The sequence below is a fragment of the Arachis ipaensis genome, chromosome B6, assembly GCF_059453495.1.
Source record: "Arachis ipaensis isolate K30076 ecotype BB chromosome B6, ASM5945349v1, whole genome shotgun sequence".
NCBI classification, from domain to species: Eukaryota; Viridiplantae; Streptophyta; class Magnoliopsida; order Fabales; family Fabaceae; genus Arachis; species Arachis ipaensis.
The window spans coordinates 138,277,547-138,300,726 of record NC_142441.1 but is presented as its reverse complement, the minus strand read 5'-3'; the positions used below and the strand labels follow the sequence as shown (position 1 = coordinate 138,300,726).

The window sequence follows — 23,180 nt, the reverse complement described above, 5'->3', positions numbered from 1 at the left end:
TATATCCGTTTAATTCTTGTGTTTGTGCATTTATATGATTGAGGCCATTATTTCATTTGCCACTTACCCAAATAGCCAACCTTTTACTCTCCATTGTTAACCAATTTTGAGCCTATGCTTAACCAACTCATTCTTATTTTAGCTCATTACAAACCCAAGGCGGAAAACCAATGAAAAGTCCTTATTTGGATCTTTGATTAGCCTAGGCTAGTGAGAGTGTGTATTATTCAAGTTGGTGAGGCTTGGGAACATTGGGTGGGATAAAAAGGGGCAATACACTTTTATGTTTAGGAATTGGGCACATGTTCATGTATTGATTAAATGTAGAGACCTTATGCATTGATGTTCTCGTATTTAGTTTGAAAGAAGAAAAAAAAATCATATATATAAAGAAAAAAAAATGATGATGAAAAGAAAAGAAAAAAAATGTGTATAAAAAAAAAAGAAAAGCAATAAAGGGGACAAAATGCCCCAAAGTGAAGCTCACTAAGAATCAATGCATAAGTGTTGAGAAATGAAAAGAAAATGCATGAGTATGTAAGAAAAAGTGAAGAGTGGGTAGTTAGAATAGCTCGCATTTGTATAGGTCATTAGATAGGTTGGGTGGGAAAGTCTATGCCAATCAAAGATTCAAATCCTAGCCCACTTGACCATAAATGATCCTACCTTGACCCTAACCCCATTACAACCTAAATGAAAGACATCATGATGAATGTATGCATGCATTGAATAAATGTTGATTGTTAGAAGAAAATCAAATCTTGGAAAACATGATTAGAAGAGAATTGAGTGAATTAACCCTTAAACACTTGAGTGAATAGAGCGGATACACATCCGGTGAGGGTTCAAAAGTTCAATCACATGTATTCACCTATATTACCTATATTCTTGCAAGCTTGAACTCTTTTTGACAATTCAATACAATTGTGGTTTGGACTTAGTTCCTATATGCCTAGCTCTTGTGCTTACACATGCTCTCTTGGGAATTGATTTGTTTGAACTAAGCATTTCCAATTGCTTTAGATAGTTGCATTTAGATAGGACTCATATAGTTTAGTTGCATTCAATAAATGTCATAACCCTTAAGTTCCTTCTTATTTTAGCATGAGGACATGCTAAGGCTTAAGTGTGGGGAGGTTGACAAACCCCAATTTGACGGTTTGTTTTGCATTGAATTTAGAACATTTTGATAACCTTTTGTCACATTTAGCCTAAGAATTAGCATGGTTTTGTTATCTCTTCCATAATTGTGCTTAAGTGTAAAAACATGCTTTTTAAACCTTATTTTGATGAATTCTAGTTTCTGTTTGATTCCATAAGATGCCTTGATGTGTTTGCTAGTAACCTCAGGTTGAAATAGGCTAAGCATGGATCAAAGGAAGCAAGGAAGGAAGCATACAAGTGGAGAGAAGCATAAAAAGTCAAAGAAGCAAAGTCAGCCATGCACGCGCACGCGCACAAGGCGCTCGCGCGAACATTGCAGAATCGACCAGGGACGCGCACGCGTACCATGCGCGCACGCGCCGATGATAGCACATGACCTCATTAATGCAGCACGTGCCTGGCAATTTGAGAGGGTTTCTGAACCCATTTTTGGCGCCAAATTGCTAAGGGAAAGGGATAAAAGGATGAAGGATTAAGGGGAAGACATCATTCATTACTATAACATCACTTCCAACTAACTAATCACTTTTAGTTTTAGGTTTTTAGAGAGAGAAGCTCTCACTTCTCTCTAGAATTAGGATTAGGATTAGGTTTAGTTCTTAGGTCTAGATTTAGATTCATGTTCTTCTACTTCTACATCTCAATTCCTTGTAATGACATTGATTCTTCTTCCATTCTTTTATTGCAATTTCCTTCATGTTGTTCATATACTTTGTTGTAGATCTAGTATTGTTCATCCCATTTTCTTTCAATTCAATAAGAGGTAATTCATAATAAATGTGTCTTCTTTGCTTTTCTATTGTTGATCTCTTGTTTTTGTAGTTGTAGATTCCTTTAATTCTTGCAATTAATAATGTTTACTTCTATTGCACTCTATGTGTTTGTTGAAATGCCTCTCTTAGTTTTAGTGTAGATTTTGTTCCTCTTGGTCTAGGTAGAGTAATTAGTGACACTTGAGTTATCTAATTCCTTTGTTGATTGATAATTGGAGAGATTGCTAATTGGTTTGGAGTGCACTAAAGCTAGTCTTTCCTTGGGAGTTGGCTAGGACTTGTGGCTAAAGTCAATTCATCCACTTGACTTTCCTTTAATTAGTAAGGGTTAACTAAGTGGTAGCAATGAACAATTCTCATCACAATTGAGAAGGATAACTAGGATAGAACTTCTAGTTCTCACACCTTTCCAAGAGCCTTTTATAGTTTTTAGTTTATTTTCATTGCCGTTTATTTTTCATGCTTCTTATCCAAAACCCCAAAATAACCCATAACCAATAACAAGACACTTCATTGTAAGTCCTAGGGAGAACGACCCGAGGTTTAAATACTTCGGTTTATAGATTTTAGGGGTTTGTACTTGTGACAAACAAATTTTTGTATGAAAGGATTATTGTTGGTTTAAAGACTATACTTCAACGAGAATTCATTTGTGAAATTCTAAACCATAAAAAAATCCGTTCGTCAGTCCCCCTCCTGCGAACCCCCTGAGATCATATGGATATGTCTCTCCGGAGTCTGCGGTGGTGGATCTCTTCTATCCATATCATCTCGCTTTCTCTTCCCATGACTGTCCGACCTTTCTATGAGATATCTGTCAAGCCGACCTTCTCTAACCAGTTTTTCTATCACATTTTTAAGGTCATAGCAGTCGTTTGTGGAGTGACCATATATTTTATGGTACTCACAGTAGTCGCTGCGGCTCCCCCCTTTTTTATTTTTAATTGGTCTGGGGGGTGGCAGCCTTTCAGTATTACAAATCTCTCTGTATACATCCACTATAGAGACCTTTAGAGGAGTATAAGAGTGATATTTCCTTGGTCTATCGAGGCCGAGTTCTTCCTTCTTCTTGGCTTCCCTCTCCCTCTCTTTTATTGAGGGAGGGTGTCCAGGTCGCCAACTTAGGTCTCTCAGCTTAGCATTTTCCTCCATGTTGATGTACTTTTCGGCTCTTTCCTGTACATCGCTTAGGGAGGTGGGGTGTCTTTTAGATATGGACTGTGAGAAGGGACCTTCTCTAAGCCCATTGACTAACCCCATTATGACTGCCTCAGTGGGCATGTCTTGGATTTCTAGACATGCTTTATTGAACCTTTCCATGTAGGCTCGTAAGGATTCCCCGACCTCCTGCTTTATTCCCAGGAGGCTTGGCGCATGTTTTACTTTGTCTTTTTGGATGGAGAACCTCATCAAGAATTTCCTTGAGAGGTCTTCAAAACTGGTTACCGACCTCGGGGGGAGGCTGTCGAACCACTTCATCGCTTTCGACAAGGTGGTCGGAAAAACTTTGCAGCGCGTTGCGTCAGAAGCATCAGCCAGATACATCCGACTTTTAAAGTTGCTCAAGTGATGCTTTGGATATGTGGTTCCATCATAGTGGTCCATATCGGGGCTTTTAAAGTTTCTTGGAACCTTTGCCCTCATTATGTCCTCACTAAAAGGATCTTCCCCTCCTAGGGGCGACTCTTCTCTGTCGTCACGGGAGTTCCGACCTTTGAGGGAGGATTCTAACTTTAAGAGTTTTTTCTCTAACTCTTTTCGTCGATCCATCTCCTCTCTTAGGTGCTTTTCTATCTCCCTTTGTCGCTCCCGTTCCTGTTCTAGTTGCTCCAAGCGACTTTGGTGGACATGAACTAATCCCATAAGTTCAGTTGCGTGGGACTGTCCATCCTTCTCCGATTCACGGCCTTCAGAGGAATTCACCTTCGGGGTTTTGACTCCGGAGGTACCCTCTCTGTGTTGATCGTTGGTTTCCTGGCGGAGGGTTAAGTCCGCGTCGTTATTTCTGGTATCCAGATTCTCTTGTTCGGAATCTGTTTTTACATGACCCTCCTCAGGGGATCTGTCCGCCATCACTGGTTGATCTCTCGGGTCCCCAGCAACGGCGCCAATGTTACGATGGGTAACCGGAGATTAATGGGCTGGACGGTATTGGTTGGCCCAAACGTATGAAAGAGGAGGCTTGCGAGTGGATCTGCAACTCGGGGACCTCCGTCCGGCTCGTTCGCGTGAAAGAATGGGGGGTGGTACCTGCAAAGACACTCCGATGCCTAAGTCAGCAAGGGTGTGAGCAGGTCTAGAGAGTATTGGGACTTAGAGATACCTGAGAAGTGTCAGTGTATTTATAGTGGTGAACCAATAACCACCGTTGGAGTAGTGCCGCTTTTTAGGGTGTTAACCGTCCCTTTATCTTAGGGAAGTTAAGATATGGCTCGTGGAAGTGGTTAGAGAGATTCTAGGGGCAGTTACTCATGTAAATGAGTGCTTATCTGCCAGCTGACCCTACTTCCCGACTTCTTTAGAGCAAGTCGTAGTGAATACCGACTTGGTAGCGGCTGATTTGGTGAGGAGGTGAGGCTCAACCCTTTGGGTCGGGCCTTTTTACTTGGATCCTGGGCCTTAGCGTTGGGCCAGGGTATGAACAGTAACCATTTAGATGATTGAGAACTAGAGCTATGACAACTAGGCATTTTATCAATCACAGTAGACTCTATTCCAAGTTCATAAATTCTTCTCTTTTTAATTCCAGTTGTATCACACCATACATCCACCTCATTTGGTGCATTACTTCCTTCTTTAGAAGCCGTTTGGATAGCCTCTTCTATACCGTGCTTAAATTCAGCATGTCAATATCAAAATTAAATCAATTAAGATTAGCAGTTGAACCCAAAAAAAAAAACACACAAACAGCCAATACAAAGACAAGTGAATCAATGAAAAAGATAGACTCACATCAATATGTTTTGATCTCTTATCCACCCATTCGTGATCCTTGTGTTTGTGGGTGCACTCAAACAACTCTAACGGGGTTGAAGGCCTTTTTAACGACTTTGACTACCAAACCAAGAAATAATAAAGCAAAATAAAGAAACTATATATTAGGCATAAAGAATATTGAACTTGAATCACAAGGTTAATTAAGATGCGAAAATAACATTAGAGAATTCAATAATTCAGTGCTTTATGAATAAGATACTATATTTCAAATTTTGTAGCAGCAATTCCAGCAAGTGTTATGTATAAAATTATAAATATAAAAGATAAAAAGCAATAGGATGTAAGTTTTTCTATAACTCTACCATCTTAGCTTTGTGTTTTGGAACGGTAACTGAGCCACTAGTGTGAAGAGACACTCCAAACCCGCCACAATCAGATGCTTGATTTAACTTACCTTGTGCGGTTTTGGAGTTTTTTGGGATTACATTATCTTTCGGGTGGGTCTCTCTCATGATTTGAAATAGTTGATCAATAGATCGCTGAGTAATATTTCCTTCAGACTTAATTTTCATTAATCTAACAGCTAAGGAAAGTTCAATGTGATTGTCGCATCCTGATAAACCCTAATTTTGTGGTTTATCTTGTGTTTAATTTGAGGGATTTTATCACCTTTTCTCACATTTATTCAATGAAATATCATAGTTTTGTAATTCTCTTTTAATTTGTGCTTAAGTGTAAAAACATGCTTTTTAGGCCTTTAATTTGCTAGTTTTAATTCACCTTTGATTTCACTAGATGCCTTGATGTGTTTGTTAGTAAATTCAGGTTAAAAAGGGCTAGGAATGGATCAAAGGAGCGAAGAGAAAAGCATGCAAAGTGGAGAATTCATGGAAATCAAGGATTTGGAGTGCATTAATCGACGCGCACGCGTGGCATGACGCGCACGCGTGGAGATGAAGTCGCAAGGCGACGCGTACGCGTGGAAAGTAAAATGCCAAGCGACTCTTACGCGTGGCCCATGCGTACACGTCGCAGCTCGCACGTGACCTCATTAAAGTGAAAACGCTAGGGGAGATTTCCGAGCTTTCCAGGCCCAAATCCAACTGATTCTAGAGACTATTTCATGCAGAATTGAATATTGGACAAGGGGGAAGCACTTAGATTAGTTATGATGAGCCTTTAGTTAGTTTTCTAGATAGAGAAGCTCCCTCTTCTCTCTAGAATTAGGTTAGGATTAGGTTAAATTCTCTTAAATCTAGGATTAATTTCTTGTCTTCATCTTGTTTTCTTTACAATTCCTTGTTGTAGTATCTTGATTCTCCTATTTTCTCTTGTTAATTTCTTATTTTGGTTACTTTTTTTTGTTGTGAACACTCTTGTCAATTTAAATTTCCTTTAATGTAATTTGAGGTATTTCATGTTAATTTTGCTTCCTTTAGTTATTGTTGTTGATTTCTTGTATTGGGTAGTAGTAGATTTTATTAATTCTTGCAATTTATAATGCTTCTCTTTTATGTCTTCCAAGTGTTTGACAAAATACTTGGTTGGATGTTAGAGTAGCTTTTTGAGCATTCATGGCTTGGAAGGAGAGAAATTAGGCAATATTGAGTCATTAATACCCAATTTAGATTGGTGATCTAGGGTTGTTAGTTAAGATTATTTCCGTTGACTCTAATCTCTTGCTAATTCAATTAGTAGGTTGATTAGGACTTTTGGATTGAGATTAACTAGTCTTATTTGACTTTCTCTCATTTGAAGATAATTTTGTACATTCTTCCATTGTTAAGAGATGACTAAGTAAGATAAGCTCTTGATAATTATTGTTATGATTAGTGACTAGGATAGAAAGTCTTAATTCTCAATCCTTGCCATGAACGTCTCTCTTTAGTAATTGTGTTCTTTAGTTGTATACTTTACCATTGTTGTCATTTAATTTCTTGTACTTTTATCACCCTACCCCCCTTTTTGATACCATAACCAATAATACGCATACCTCACTGCAACTCCTTGAGAAGACAACCCAAGATTTAAATACTTCGGTTACTTTTATATTGGAGTTGGACTTGTGACAACCAAAACACTTTTAAACTTTGATTTGAGGATCGACTATCGGTTTGGGCTATGCTCACAACGAAATTATTTTGCTAAAATTCTTAACCAGTATAAATTCACATATCAAGTTTTTTGCGCCGTTGCCGGGGAGTTGCAATGTGTGCTTGTTATTGGTTATTGTACATATGTTAATATTGTGAATAGTTTGCTCTTTTGTTGGTTTAGGTGTTTGAGTTGGTAGTTAGATTTTATCCCTTTATTTTTGTACTTTTTGTTTTGTTTCTCTAGTATGAATTCTCACCACTTTGGCTATGAGTTTGGTTCAAAATATGTTGTAGGGAATGGGAACTACAATGATAACATGCATCAAGGATGGAACAACCAAAGATGGGAGGAGCTTCAAGGAATTGATCACTCTTCGTGGCAACAACCTCCGGTTCCTTACGAGTATAATTCCACCCCTAATGCACATCAATCTAATGGATGTGGTGACCCTCATTGTGGTTGTCAACAACCACCACCATATGCCTATGAACCACCTCCTCAACCTAGTTTTGAACCACCATACTCACAAGCCCCATACCACCAAACACCTCCATATGACCATAATTCTTATCCACCATACCAACTACCTTACGAGCCATATGAACCATACTTAGAACTACCACATTTCCAACACAATTACTCCCAAGAACCGCCAATTTCATACACTCCACCTCAAGATTTTTACCAGTATGAACCACCTTCCAACTGTGAACCCTTTCTCCCAAACAATGAACCTCTCTCTTCCCACATCACCTCCAATGGATGAGTCTCTCCATGCCTTCAAGCTAGCACAACAAAGAGATATTAGCTCTTACCTCCAAAGGCAAGAAGAGACACAAAAGGAGTTCAAGAAGATAGAAGCCGTGCTTCCCACCGTGGCGAAAGCCGTTCGCAACATGGTCTCCTCCCGACTAAACCTATGTGATCAAGGCACTCCCATTGTTGAACATGGAGAAGCAATCAAGGAGTATAGTGAGGGAGTGAGTTTAGTGCTTCAAGGGGAAGAAGAGGAACTAAAGCATGATTTGCGTCAAGAGGAGGAAGTTGAAATCATTGATGTTAAGGAAGTGGATGAAGAGTTGAGAGAAATTGATCAAGAAGTGGATTTCATCATTAGTAATTTTTTGTCCACATTGATCAGTCCCTTTGATGATCTTGTTGAGCCTTCTTCGATTAGACTAGAAAGCGATGTTAAGGAGGATGTGCAACCTCCAAGGCAAATGTTAAGTAATGAAGGATTGGAAGAAATGGAACAAGTGACAAATCTTGTTATTGAAGATAATTCCGCACCAACCGACGTGCTATTCATTGTGTTGTGAATTTGATGTTAAGGAGGCTAATGCACAACCTCCGACACATAACTTAAGCAATGAAGGATGTGAAAAAGAGGTTGGTGAACAAGGAATTGAAACTAAAGATGCTTGTCAAGGGGCGGAGGAACTTAAAGAAGAGCATAAGAAAGTAGACCTTGCATTGTCAAAGTGTGGGGAGGTCCCCCTTCCTAAGTCTCCATCATCCTTTACACCATTCAAGTGCATAAATCTCTTATCTATAAGCTTTATCATTCCACTTGAATATGGGTTGCTTGAAAATGATGGTCAACTTAGAGCTCGTTGTAGAGTTAAGACTAGGAGAGAGTTGTGTGGTGGTTGGAAACATCATCCTAGGTTCACTATGGTATGTTCAAAGTTTGATTGCAAGGTTTGGTGTGGAGCTAAATTGTATGGGTCTAGGAAGTTGTTTGGGGGTCTCTTTGAGAATTCCAAGGTTAAACCACCCAATTGGAATCATGATGATCAATTAGAAGATGGGTGTGAAAACAAGGTTTGGGATCCCAGATCGCACAATGAGGATCAACTTTAGGAGCTCCAAGCTTGTGAAGGACTCCATCAAGACTTGGTGCAACTCATTGGAGACCTTGGGGCACAATGGAGAACGAAGCATTGGTGGGAGTTTCAAGAAGAATTCAAGCACAAGCCACCTTAACAAGGAACCTCCCAAAGGTCCAACTTAAGGACTTTAAATAAACGTGCTAGGTGGGAGACACCCCACCATGGTAACTTCCTTCCATTCTCTTGTAGATATAATCAATGAATGAATTGAGTTACCATTGTAGGTAGTTTTCCTTAATTTCTATACTCTTCACATTGCGTCGATTGATGAGTTGCTTGTTAGATTTATGTTTAGATTAGAATAGTTGTTGTTGAATTGCGTTTTGATTGAAGTGTAAGTTGTATTTGTTTTGTATTTGAAAATTTTTCCAAAACCAAAAGATTTGTTGTTATACTTGAATTTTAGTTGTTATATTTGTTTTCATATTCCAAAAAAAAAGAAAATTTGTTTTTTTGTTAGGTAGTCCTTCCTTTTATTCTTTTATATGTTTTGTTTAGGATGCTAGGTTGTTTGTTGGTTTTATATTTTGAATAAATATCATACTTTGAATTTGAGTTTTTGCTTGAATTGCAAGTTTTCTCAAATTTTGTGAAAAGTCCTCAAAAAAACTAAAAAATTTTGTTAATTTGTATTTTGGTTAGTTTGGAGTTGTAGATAGTGTTAGGAGAAATTTTAAGCTCTGTTTTGGTGTTAAAAAAAAGTATGGGCAGTCACGCGTACGCATCGATGCAACCCCATACATTTTCCAGAGACTCGTGCGAAAGTGGCCCTGGAATTGTGCGTTTAGCACAATCTCACCCCACGCATACGCGTCACCGTGCATTCTTTCCCTTCACGCGTAAGCGTCGACGACGCATACGCGTCGATGCTTCTTTTGACCCACCCACGCTCAAGCGTGAGTGACGCCTACGCGTCGATTCCCTTTCTCTCCACCCACGCGCTGCTGACGCGTACGCGTGGATTTGATATCACTGATACCCCAGACGCGTGAGCCCTAGCCATTCGCGTCTCCCTTTCATTCACCCTCAACGTCTCTTTCTCTTCTTCTCCCTCCAAACACCATAACCACCACTAGCAAGCTTCTGTCTCGCCACCGCCTCATCACTCCAACGACCTAACCGCCGCCGACAACCACCCCGTTTCTTCTTTCTTTCTTTCTTTCTTCTCTCCTTTTTCCCCTTTCTCAGCCGTTCATCTTCTCTGCTCCCACCAGCAACCGCCGCAGCCACCCATTGCTGCCGGCGAACCACCAATCATCACCACAACCTCTTCTCTTTCTTCATTTCACTTCTCTCTGCTGCCTCTATACCAGAACGGGAATCTGGTGCCCTGCTCTACACCATCTCTCCTGTTCTCTCTATTTAGCGCCTCAGCTCTGCCACCACCAAACCATCGTGGCAGCGTCGTTCCTGTACCAGTAGCCGTCGTCTCTGGGTCGGCACTGTCCTTATTTCCCTCTCTGCCAATTCTGCTTCTGCTTCTCCCAGGTTCCCATGTCTCCCCTTCTGCATTTCTCTTCTTATTTTATTATTCTGTTTAAGTAATTTAGTTAGTGTTGCTTATTTCTATTTGATAAGGTTAGTTAGAATTGCATGTGGTTAGGTAGTTTTAGGATTCTGATTAGTGGATTTATGTCTGATTTTTGCTATTGATGCTGTCTGGAATGGCTGAATTTCATTTGTTAAGTGGTGATGATGTTGCTATTCCATGCTTTTACATGCTGCTATTTGATGCTGTTGTTGGTATGCTGTGTGATTGCTACTATGCTGATTTAAGTTGTTTTATTTTGCTTAATGATGCCTGATTCATATGATTTTCTTGTTTTTCATATTGTTGACATATATTGGATTCATATGAGTTGTTTTGGTTGCTGTTTGTTATCCGGGAACATTCAATTTACTGCTGGAATGCTACCAAAATTTTTGAAAATTGCCCTATTGTTTATCTTACAACTTATGAATTGAACTTGGCACTCTTTGATTTGGAACTCTCTTTGGCTTATAATAAACTCAATTCATAAGTTGATTGGTCAGCATTTCCAAATTTATTTTGGTTCCCTTTTTAGATGCATTGGTGATTGACAAAATCAAGAAACTATTTGACGAATTTCTGTGTCAAATAGAACCTTGATTAACTATGTCGATACGAACCTTCTTTGTGTTTTCAGTATTTTAGGTTTAAGTCAAAATCTTTACAGCTTCTTGGTTCAAGTTTAATTTTCACCTTATTTTACCAATGAAGCCACTGCCATAATTTACCATTTGATTTAAATTTGTCTCCTTATGATTGAGGTTCTTGCGTTTGTAATGATTGGTGCTTTCCACTGGTGTAAACCTTTTAATTTGAAACTTCTTTCAACCTTCTTTTGGTTACACCAAGTGCTTTTCTCAATTCTTTCAACACCAATCTTTACAAATTTAGTGACCAAAAACATTGATGATGACTTGCATTCCTCTTTGGTGCTTTTGTGCATTTCATATTTCATCATCAATGACTTGCATCATCCTCATGAATGTGAGTGTGCTTGTTTCCTATACTTTTTGAATTTCTCTTGGTTAAGTTCAATGATTGTCATGCCACTGATTTCTAACCAGTTTTCTAACTTTTGACTTGATTGACTGTTTGACTCTTCTTTTAGTTTTTCAACTAACTCTTTTGTTTTCTTCTGGCATGATAATTGTTGTTGCTTAACAAACAAGCATTCTTTACTGTCATTGCATGAATTCTTGGTTTGTGTTCTGATTGACGTCTGAATTCTATTTTTCTTGCATTCCAAGATTTCATCTCTTTAACTCACTTCATGAATGTGTTTTAATTTCCCTCTGTTACCTATTTCTGTCTGTTACTTATATCCTTGCTTTCCACTCCTCTGTTCTGTTTAATATGCTGTATCCTGTGATTTCTGCTTTCATGATGTCTGACAGAGGCAAGGAAAAGGCAAAGGCTACCGCCAGAAAAAAGAAGAAATCTCAGTTGTCTTCTGAATCAGCGACCGCCGGTTATTCTGTGATACATCTCTCTGACAAGGATAAGGCAGATCAGCTCCTGCCTCTTACCGACTCGGAGAAGTTTCCTAATCTATACTGTGAACTCCGGTTTTCGCTTTTTCAGCGATGAATCTTAACTTGGAGAAAAAACTAGATATCCCATCCGATCTGAGGCGGTCTACTGAGCCTCAAATTAGGGATCGGGGCTGGTCTTTCTTGGACAGAGAGCTAGCACGAGTGAACGAGTCTTGGGTTCGCGAGTTTTACTACAACTTCTTCAGGCCGACCCTTGACTCGGTTTACCTTAGAGGCGGACAGATCTTGGTTACAGAGGCAGACATTGAGGAGATCCTCCACTGTCAGCCCCAGATCAGTGACAGAGACGCTTTTCAGCAGGCTGAGGTGGAGATGCATTGCCTCACCTTTGAATATGATGCACTTAGGAGTGTAGTTGCCCAGCAGGACTCCCCTTGGGAGATGGATGCGAACAAACTGAAGACCAGGGGGATGAGATTTGAGTATTTGAGGAAGAAGGCTAAGGTGTGGTAGCAGATTCTTGCCCATTACGTCATGCCTAGCACTCACTTCACTGAGATCCCGGTGGACATGTTAGTGCTAATTGGGTGCGTCTTCGAAGGGAAGGAGATGTACCTTCCCCGATTCATCAGAAAGTTTATGTGGCGCGCCCATGTCAAAGGCACACTCCCTTTTTCCTAGTTTGGTCACGGAGCTGGCTCTCCGGGCTGGAGTGCCATGGCTGCCAGATGATGAGTCGCCACCCGCAGTCCACGAAAAGGAGAAGACCATTCCGTGTGAGACTTGGGTGAGTGACAGGCCAGCACCGCGTAGAGCTCGAGCCCCCACAGCAGCGGCATCTGGGCCGTCCTCTTCTTCAGCTGCAGCCGGACCCCCTACAGCACCATCTACATCTACCGGGCCGTCACCATCACCATCAACACCCTAGCCGACTTACCGACTCGTACAGCACCTCATTGAGCGCATGGATCGGAGTGATCGTCGCCACAAGCGACGCTATGAGCGGTTGAGTCGGATGCTGGCATCACTGGGCGCCGTAATGCCCTCTGACTCCAACTCTCCTTTCGACCAGTCTGAGGCGGAGGAGGAGGATCAGGAGGAGGCTCAGCAGGCAGAGGCACCTACACCGATTCAGGCTCCCATAGAGCCACAGCCACAACCGGAGCCACAGCCAGAGCTAGCTGCAGACGTTGATCCTCTCGCCCAGTCTCAGTCGTAGCATCGAGGACGATGCTTTCTTCTAAGTGTGGGGAGGTCGCCGTCGTCGATAGAATTTCTATTTTGGGTGACCATTTCAGACATTTTCCCCTTATTTTGTCTTATTTTAGTACTTGCACTTTCATTTGTTGCACTTTAGATTATTGTATATATTAGTTAATTTGGACACCTCTAAGTTTGTTGCATTTGGCATCTTTAGTTTGTATATATATTTTTAGACTTTTAGTTTGAGTTGCACTTTTAGTTAATAGTACATATATATAGTTATTTTGGTTTATTAGTTGTAATTTGAAAAAATGTAGATTGCTGAGCTTAGTTTACCCTTTTTTTTGCATGAGATTTGGTTTGATTGAAAATAGGAAGTGAACTAAAAAGAATTAAATTTTCATAATCACATTTCATTTAGTATATATATATATAATGATAAATGTTGGTCAATTTGATGAAATTTTCATGGAATTTTCTTAGAAAGGACATTGAGATTCAAATTGATTTGAGTAAAAATTTTTGAAACTTGCATGATATATATATATATTTTGGAATATGATTTTTTGAGTTAAGAACACACAACCTATGAGTTTTTTAGCCTAATTATATGGTTACATCAATTAACCATGATTTTGATTCTTGTGTGTTTCTTCTCTATGATTGCAATCTGCGGTTGTTCCATTCTATATGTCTATTATTTAGTGTATACCCATGCAATTATGTGATTGAAGCCATCATTTGATTATAGCTCACTTATCCCAAATAGCCTACCATTTCATTTACATTTGTTTGCCACCTTGAACCTTTTTAATCCCCTTTTGTTCTTTATGATTACCACATCATTAGCCTTAAGCGAAAAACAATTAATTGTCCTATTTGAATCTTTAGTTAGCTTAAGATAGTAAGTGTGTGTGTGTTAATAAAGTGCGGGAGAATGTGGAAACTTTGGTTGATGATAATGTGTTTTGTTTTTATTGAGAAATATTGAGAATTTGGGTGTATACTCATGAGAAAGTATAGAAACCATATGCATTGATGTCCTTTGTATGTATTATGCTTTCATACATATATAAAAAAAAGAGAGAGAGACAAAAAAATAAATAATATGGAAGAGTAAAGTATCGTTTTTGTCCCAAACGTTTTGGGTAAATTCTATGTATCCCTAACGTTTAAATCATCCTATTTGTATCCCTAATGTTTGTAAAAGTGATTCAATGTTATCCTGCCGTCAATTACACATCATGAACGCTTTAATTTGAGTTTTAAAAATCTCTTCTTGAAGTTAGAATACAAATGTCTGGGATAGAATCGATGATCTACTCCAAAAAATAGCTCATCAAATGTTGAAACTAATTCCTACAACATTTACATAATTCACTTTTCTAGGGACATAATTGAATCTAAACACAAATAGTGGGTATAATATTAAAATCGACCACATCCAAGTGAACCTAATTTTGAATGAATACATCCAAGTGAGAATAATTGAAAAATATAATCGGATTTATTAGTATAATTGATAGTAGGATAACATTGAATCACTTTTATAAACGTTAAGGATACAAATAAAACGATTTAAACGTTAGAAACACAAATAGGACTTACCCCAAACATTAGGGACAAAAACAATACTTTACTCTAATATGGAAAAAGAAAAGAAAAAGAGATAATAGAAAGGGGACAAAATTACCCCAATGTGAAGTTCAATAAAAAGACCAATGCATATGTGTTGAAATTGGAATTAATACATGAATATATGTATGTATGTGAAAGTGAGATCTTGGGTAGCTAAGTGTAATTCTAGAATTGTATAGTATGTGTGTGTTAGGTGAGAACTTAGGTTAGTCAAAGATTCAATTGATAGCTCACTTGGTCATACATATATCCTCACCCTTACCTTGACCTCATTACAACCTTAAAAAATCCTCATGATACTTGCATATGTATACTTAATATTTGTTGATTGATTAGATGAAGAACAAACTCTAAAAAGCATTATTAGAGGAGATTTGGGCGGATTAACCCTAAACACTTGAGCAACTAGAGTGCATATACACTTCTGGTAAGGGTTCAATTGTTCAATTCCATATTTCCATCTTTGATCATTACTTATCTTGCAAGTTTGTAAACTCTTTTAGATAGCTCAAGTCAATTGTGAATTAGATTTTGCTATGATTGATTTAGCCTTTGATATACATGATTTCTTGAAGAATTGATCCACTTTGACCACATATATGCTTATATATATAGATAGATAGTAATTAGAATAACTAGGTGCATGTAGGTAGCTTGCATTTAGTTAGTTTGCATTGAATAAATGTTGACACACTTTGTCTCTTTCTTGGTTTAGCATGAGGACATGCTTAGTTTAAGTGTGTAGAGATTTGATAAACTCCAATTTTATGGTTTATCTTACGCTTAATTTGGGGGATTTTATCACATTTTCTCACATTTATTCAATGAAATAGCATGGTTTTGTAATTCTCCCTTAATTTGTGTTTAAGTCTAAAAACATGCTTTTTAGACCTTTAATTTGCTAGTTTTTAATTCACCTTTGATTCCACTAGATGCATTGATGTGCTTGTTAGTAAATTCAGGTTGAAATGGGTTAGGAATGGATCAAAGGAGTGAAGAGAAAAGCATGCAAAATGGCATGACGCGCACGCGTGGAGATGAAGTCGCAAGGCGACACGTACGCGTGACATGACGCGTACGCGTGGAAAGTAAAATGCCAAGCGACGCGTACGCGTGGCCCATGCGTACGCATCGCAGCTCGCCCGTGACCTCATTAAACTGAAAACGTTGGGGGCGATTTCTGAGCTTCCCAAGCCCAAATCCAACTGATTCCAGAGACTATTTTATGCAGAATTAAAGATTGGACAAGGGGGGAGCAGTTAGATTAGTTATGATGAGCCTTTAGTTAGTTTTCTAGAGAGAGAAACTCCCTCTTCTCGCTAGAATTAGGTTAGAATTAGGTTAATTTCTTGTCTTCATCTTGTTTTCTTTACAATTCCTTGTAGTAGTGTCTTGATTCTCCTATTTTCTCGTTAATTTCTTATTTTGGTTACTTTTTTTTTTTTGTGAACACTCTTGTCAATTTAAATTTCCTTTAATGCAATTTGAGGTATTTCATGTTAATTTTGCTTCCTTTAGTTGTTGTTGTTGATTTCTTGTATTGGGTAGTAGTAGATTTTATTAATTCTTACAATTTATAATGCTTCCCTTTTATGCCTTCCAAGTGTTTTACAAAATGGTTGGTTGGATGTTAGAGTAGTTTTTTGAGCATTCTTGGCTTGAAAGGAGAGAAATTAGGCAATCTTAAGTTATTAATACCCAATTTATATTAGTGATCTAGAATTGTTAGTTAATATTGTTTCCGTTGACTCTAATCTCTTGCTAATTCAATTAGTAGGTTGATTAGAACTTTTGGATTGAGATTAACTAGTCTTATTTGACTTTCTCTCATGTGAAGATAATTTTGTACCTTCTTCCATTGTTAAGAGATGACTAAGTAAGATAAGCTCTTGATAATTATTATTATGATTAGTGACTAGGATAGAAAGCCTTAATTCTCAATCCTTGCCATGAATGTCTCTCTTTAGTAATTGTGTTCTTTAGTTGTATACTTTACCATTGTTGCCATTTAATTTCTTGCACTTTTACCACCCCACCCCTTTTTGATACCATAACCAATAATACGCATACCTCACTGCAACTCCTTGAGAAGACAACCCGAGATTTAAATATTTTGGTTACTTTTATATTGGGTTGGACTTGTGACAACCAAAACACTTTTAAACTTTGATTTGAGGATCGACTATCGGTTTAGACTATGCTCACAACGAAATTATTTTGCTAAAATTCTAAACCGGTATAAATCCTTGTAACACATTCCGGTCATAAAGCCTTTTTTGATGCACGCAACAAGTCATATTTTAGCATCAATATTTGGAGACTCCTCGTCCTCGGAATCACGATGTCCTTCATACTTGAATCCAGTAGATACTTCATAAACTAGGTCTTCCATCCTATTGAGGTGTGCACTACTCCTTACTTCCATGCTAGGGGTTTCACATAAAGTTGAGTTATTTTCTACGTGACTTGTCCAATACCCAGTGACGAATCCAGAAAATTTTAAAAGTGGTGGCAAAATAATATAATAAAATAATAAAAAATATATATTAATATTAATATATTTAGATATTTAAATCTTAGAGTATATTAGTTAATCAAATTTCTAATAAATAAATATAATTAATACATCTAAAAGTATAGTAATTTAATTTAAAAATATTTTTTTATTTTAATATTTCAATAATATTCCATGAGTAATACATTTATTATTAATACTTGCGCTTAGTCAAGCATCTAATATCCGTCAAATTATAACTCAATAGCTAAAAAATTATAACTCAATAGCTAAAAAATCTATAACTCGAATGAACTAATTTAGAATTTTGACTTTTTTTTATCTTGATGTCTGAATTTTTTCTAAAATAATTATGCGAGAGAGACAAAAAAAATTGTGAAAAAAAAAATCAAATTAAACAATCACAATTATCTTTATATGTAGATATAGATAAAATAATATATTCTTTTCTATTAAACAAATATCATAATTTTTTGATATTTAATTGCAAAGTTGATATTTTATAATATTATAATAATTTTTTTTTTTAACGAAAACAATATTATATGTATGTATAAACAAAATTAAATTAAACAAAACAATAAAAAGTAAATAAATTATATATATTATAAAAAAATATTAAATACTAATAATCTCGTTTATATTTAAAAAGTTAAGCTTAACTTTAGGCAATTAAATCATTAGATTATTATTAGTTATTATTAATATTTGTTTTGAATTTATATAATACAATAATTTTTATTGTTGTATTAATATCTAGTAATATAAATATTTCTTAGACAGAATTCTTTTTGAAGTGTGGAGACAAATAAATTATTGTAACGAGGACAATTCTCTACACATATATATACTTATTATTAATCTTTTGAAAATTCAATGGGACAATTGCCTCCACACCTCAGCACATAAAGATGGACTCTTACATCATTTATGTGTAGAGGTGTGGGAGCAATTGCCTCCGTTGAATTTTCAAAAGATTAATAATAAGTATATATATGTGTAGAGAATTGCCCTCGTTACAATAATTTATTTGTCCCCACATTTCAAAAAAAATTATGTGTAAGAAATATTTATATTATTAGATATTAATACAACAATAAAAATTATTGTATTATATAAATTCAAAACAAATATTAATAATAACTAATAATAATCTAATGATTAAATTGCCTAAAGTTAAGCTTAACTTTTTAAATATAAACGAGATTATTAGTATTTAATATTTTTTTATAATATATATAATTTATTTACTTTTTATTGTTTTATTTAATTTAATTTTGTTTATACATACATATAATATTGTTTTCGTTAAAAAAAATTTATTATAATATTATAAAATATCAACTTTGCAATTAAATATCAAAAAATTATTTGATATTTGTTTAATAGAAAAAAATATTATTCTATCTATATCTACATATAAAGATAATTGTAATTGTTTAATTTGAATTTTTTTTTTCACAATTTTTTTTGTCTCTCTCGCATAATTATTTTAGAAAAAATTCAGACATCAAAATTAAAAAAAAAAGTCAAAATTCTAAATTAGTTCATTCGAGTTATAGATTTTTTAGCTATTGAGTTATAATTTCTTTTTTGTATCATATAAAAAATAATCAATATAAATGTAATTTGACGGATATTAGATGCTTGACTAAGCGCAAGTATTAATAATAAATGTATTACTCATGTAATATTACCGAAATATTAAAATAAAAAAATATTTTTAAATTAAATTACTATACTTTTAGATATATTAATTATATTTATTTATTAGAAATTTGATTAACTAGTATACTCTAAAATTTAAATATCTAAATATATTAATATTAATATATATTTTTTATTATTTTATTATATTATTTTGCCCCCACTTCTAAAATTTTCTGAATCCGTCACTGTTCAGGGTGCATATAGACCTTGTTTTTACACCTAGAACAAGGACATCTAATATGTCCATTTGAAAAATCTGCTGATCTCTCAGCAAAGGAAATAAATCCTTCCACCCCTTTTGTAAATTCACTGGTTAAACCCTTTCGACCTGGTTTAAGTCTATCGTACATCCAACTGCGACACTGACGCATATTCATAACCCGTCTATTAGTAATAATGTATCTTAATTAAATGAACAAACAAATCACATTACAAGAACTACAACAAAACATCAACTGAAACAATTATTGCAAATAATTATGCCATCTTTTTGCAAAAGGAAATAAAAATAAAGTACCTTCACTTGTTGAACACTCTTTCACACAGTTGCAAAGCTTGAATGTTATATAATATAGAAGATCAAAAGCTGATTCATTTTCTGTCATGCATGCATCATTGAATTCGGTTAGCATGTATATAGATAGATGTATCGATTATATCATATAGAAATTCCCTTAAGAAGAATATGTTTATGGAAGTAACTTGACTACAAAAACGAATAATAATTCCCATTCACTTTAACCCTGAAATTAAAATGTATATAGCTTTATTTTATTACATCTATTATTGACTATAGAATAGAGTTTAATTTTGATGGACTGATAGTGTAAAATATTTTATACAGTCGTCCAAACTCATCCGTTTTTTTAGATGACCACTCATGTGGTCAATGTAAAAAGTAGTTATTTTTGCTAAAATGACATTACGTAATTGGATGCACGTGTAAAACTGCCTTATATTGACAACGCATAAAAAATAAATTCATAGAATAACGTAAAAGCAACTAACAAAAATTGTAGAAGCCACATTATTAAAATAACAAACAGGCCATTACATTTTTGACGAATCATGAGCACGAATTCATTGGAAGTAGCCAGAACAAAAACAAATCCCAAACTACTGTCTCTCTTTCTTTCCTTCTTTCTTTCTTTCTTTCTTTATTATTATTATTCTCTTAAGTATACCTTATGTTTGTTGCTTTGTTTCCAAGCATCCCCATCACTAAAATGTCATACACCATAAAACTTTTCTCATACAGAATCTTGATCCCTCAGTCACCATCATATTTCACCTTACTTGTCCCCACCATATTATGCTTCCAAATCCTTCTTCGCATTATACTTATTCCCCTTAAAAAACCTCAAATCCCATTAACTAACAAACAAGAACAAATAACCAACTCAACTAAAATCTAGAGCAAAGCTGCATGTTTTGTAAAAGAATTTTTTTCAAAAAAAAAGGAATTGCTTAATCTTCAATCTTTATGACATGAGTTATTCTTCACCAAATTGCAAGATATACAAAATGTAATTCAACACAAAATTATACACCAACTGAACAAAAATCAGAACTATTCTTCTCTTCCTATCCCTTTAAGCCCTGTTTGAGAGAAATATAGAGATCATAAATCCCCATTCCCACCTTAAGCAACACATAACACTTTATTATGAGTCTTATGACCAAAGACTAATTGACCAAAATTCAATACTACAAAACCAGCATCACCACCTTATTGATGATGATGAACTCTGAGCATAGGAGCCAAAAATTCTTTCATGCATGCCAAATCTACTTGCACTTAATTAACAGCATGGTATAGAAAATGAAATCTCTGTTGGACACTTTTTTCTAAACTGTAAAGGATAGTATAGAAGGACAAAACTAAGGATAAGTAGCTGAGAGAGTTAAAGAAAAAAGTATTCAAACTTAAAGAGAATAATAATAATAATGATATTTGTGAAGAAACAATCCAAGTGTGATTTTTGATACAAGAAATGCTGTACTTAAGAGGAGAATGTGAACAAGTGTTGGCTAGATTTGGAGATCCTAGAATACCAACAAAAAAGAAAAAGGTTATAGAAAGAAACAACTAATGCAAGAAGCAATACTGAAACCAAAACTATATAGTCTTTGTCTGCACTCTTAGATTGTGGAAAAGTTGTGATTCTTTCTTCCTTAACCTATATCTCTGTAGCAGAACAACCTGTTGGCTACAAAACTTTCTCTTCCTTTTTATTTTTTTACCTTCAAGTGAGGCAGAGAAAGTGCAAAATGCATATCAGCGTGTGCACCAGGACGGGTAAAAAAGAAACTGAATGAGTGAAGAGCAATGAGGGAGTGGAGTGGAATTGGTTTGAGGTTTCATAAATTCGTAAATGTCATCACATGTCCTTGGTACTTAGTACTTACAAACGGATCAAACATACAAGAATATTACTATTGCCTAACAGTAATGCCAATTAAGGGCTTCTCACTTTAAATTAAATTAGCCAAAGCTCCAATCTCAACGGGTAAAAGGAAAGGGGAAGAAAAAAAAAAAAGAAACAATAATAGCATAAAATAAATAGTACCCAAATTAATGACTGAAATTTACTCTAGTATACTAATTAATTAATTAACCCTATTAAAGCATCAAAGTATATATAATCTGTAAAAACGAGAAACATTTTCGGTAGAAGAGAAGAGAGTGAGCAGTAGCATTTGCTGATAAGAGATTATTGCTAAGGTCTTCTAATTCCAAATATCAAGTAACTAAATATTCCTAAGAAATATTGCTAGACCCGTAACACCAAAGCAAAAGTTTTCCAAAGATAGTATTGTTGTTACCTATGGGGAGTGATTAGTGAACTACTCAGTGAGACAGCTAGTCATCTCTGCAGTTGAAAGCCCAACTATGCTTATCCCTGCACCAGAAAATGATGCCAACCAGCATTATTCATCACATGAAATTCCAAGAGAAAATACTACATATTAAGACAGCGATGGTGATCATTGGCAGTGACATATATATCTAATATAATTAACCAAGCCTATGAATTAGGTTAATTATTATTTCGTTATACTAACCAACAAGCAAATTAAAGTTGTATTTGGGCGGAACAGAGCACAAAGATTAAAGAAGTACAGTTGAATTTACTTATTTAATCTTTTCATCTGAAAAATAGGCAAAACCAGAACCAATCTAATAAAATAGAACGATGAACAAAGAAATATAGAAAATCGAACTAGTCCATATTGTTAATAGATCAAGTCATGAATATTCAATAATCAATTAATCAGAAATGAAGATCACAGCTACCGAGACTGGGTGAGAAGAGAGCACAGCCGTAGCGGAGAGAGGGACAGGAGAGCAGAAGCCGCAGGGAAGAGATGAGAGAGAGGTTCGAATGGGTAGAGGGAGGGAGTGTGTGTAAGACAGAGCGAAAGACTTTGGGAGAAGATTAGGGATTCGGGATTCGGGTAAATAAAGAATGGGGTGTGTGTTGGTAGTTTAAACAATCCAGAACAAGAGCAGCTGTTGGTGGATGCACAGCACCAAGAGGATGATAGAATTCGTTACTTTTTTACTTTAATTTTGATGCACTCTAAAATAGTTATAGAGTAATGTTACATGGCAGTAAACATTATGTCATTATCATTTTTATTAATATTTAATAAGGTAATAATTTGTATTTATATTTATAAAAAATTTGTATAAAAAAATATATAATTTAAGTTTATATTTATCAAAATTTATATAAATTAATATAATTTATATTTATATTTTTTAAAAATTTACATACATAAATTAATCAAATTTATTTATTAAAAATAATTTATTATTTGTACTGATCAAATGATGACCAAAAATACTAAAAATTATTGTCCTAACTCCTAAGAATTTTTTATAGTTTTATTTATGTATCTAATTACGTATTACTATATTACTAGAGATAACTATATTTTTTATTAACTATATGTTTGTTTTACTCAAATTTTTATTCCATTGTTAACAACAATAAATCAACAATTTTCGAGTTTTGTTTCGCAATCTTAATCTAAGGAGCGGAAACGACTCTTTTTGTGGGTGTCTCAAGGTCTCAATTGTAGTTTCCAAAGTAAAATTAAAGATGAAAAGAAAACATGCAAGGTGCCGGAGGTAAAGTAAAATGCAGAAATTAAAACAAATAGAAAATTAAAAAGAAGATGAAGGAAAAAATATGAACGTAGAAATTTTATTAATAAAAA

The 23,180-nt window shown here is 35.5% G+C and overlaps 2 pseudogenes across 18 annotated transcripts in view; one reads left to right on the top strand and one right to left on the bottom strand.

The window, feature by feature from the left end:
* Positions 1-22,499, bottom strand: part of LOC107605096 (soyasapogenol B glucuronide galactosyltransferase pseudogene) — a 60,586-nt pseudogene extending 38,087 nt beyond the window's left edge. For 12 of the 18 annotated variants that reach the window (XR_015885842.1, XR_015885845.1, XR_015885846.1 and 9 more), the window contains exons 1-4: positions 22,252-22,499; positions 21,780-21,856; positions 19,471-19,551; positions 4,890-4,991 (exon numbers count right to left, since the gene is read on the bottom strand). The product of XR_015885842.1 is annotated as a soyasapogenol B glucuronide galactosyltransferase pseudogene, transcript variant X1 (transcript). Of the gene's footprint in view, positions 1-2,134; positions 4,992-19,470; positions 19,552-21,779; positions 21,857-22,251 lie in introns of those variants that run through there. The other 6 variants (XR_015885848.1, XR_015885849.1, XR_015885858.1 and 3 more) reach the window with 2 other exon arrangements.
* LOC148562893 (uncharacterized) lies at positions 11,748-13,106 on the top strand (annotated as a pseudogene).
* Positions 22,500-23,180: the final 681 nt, after the last annotated feature.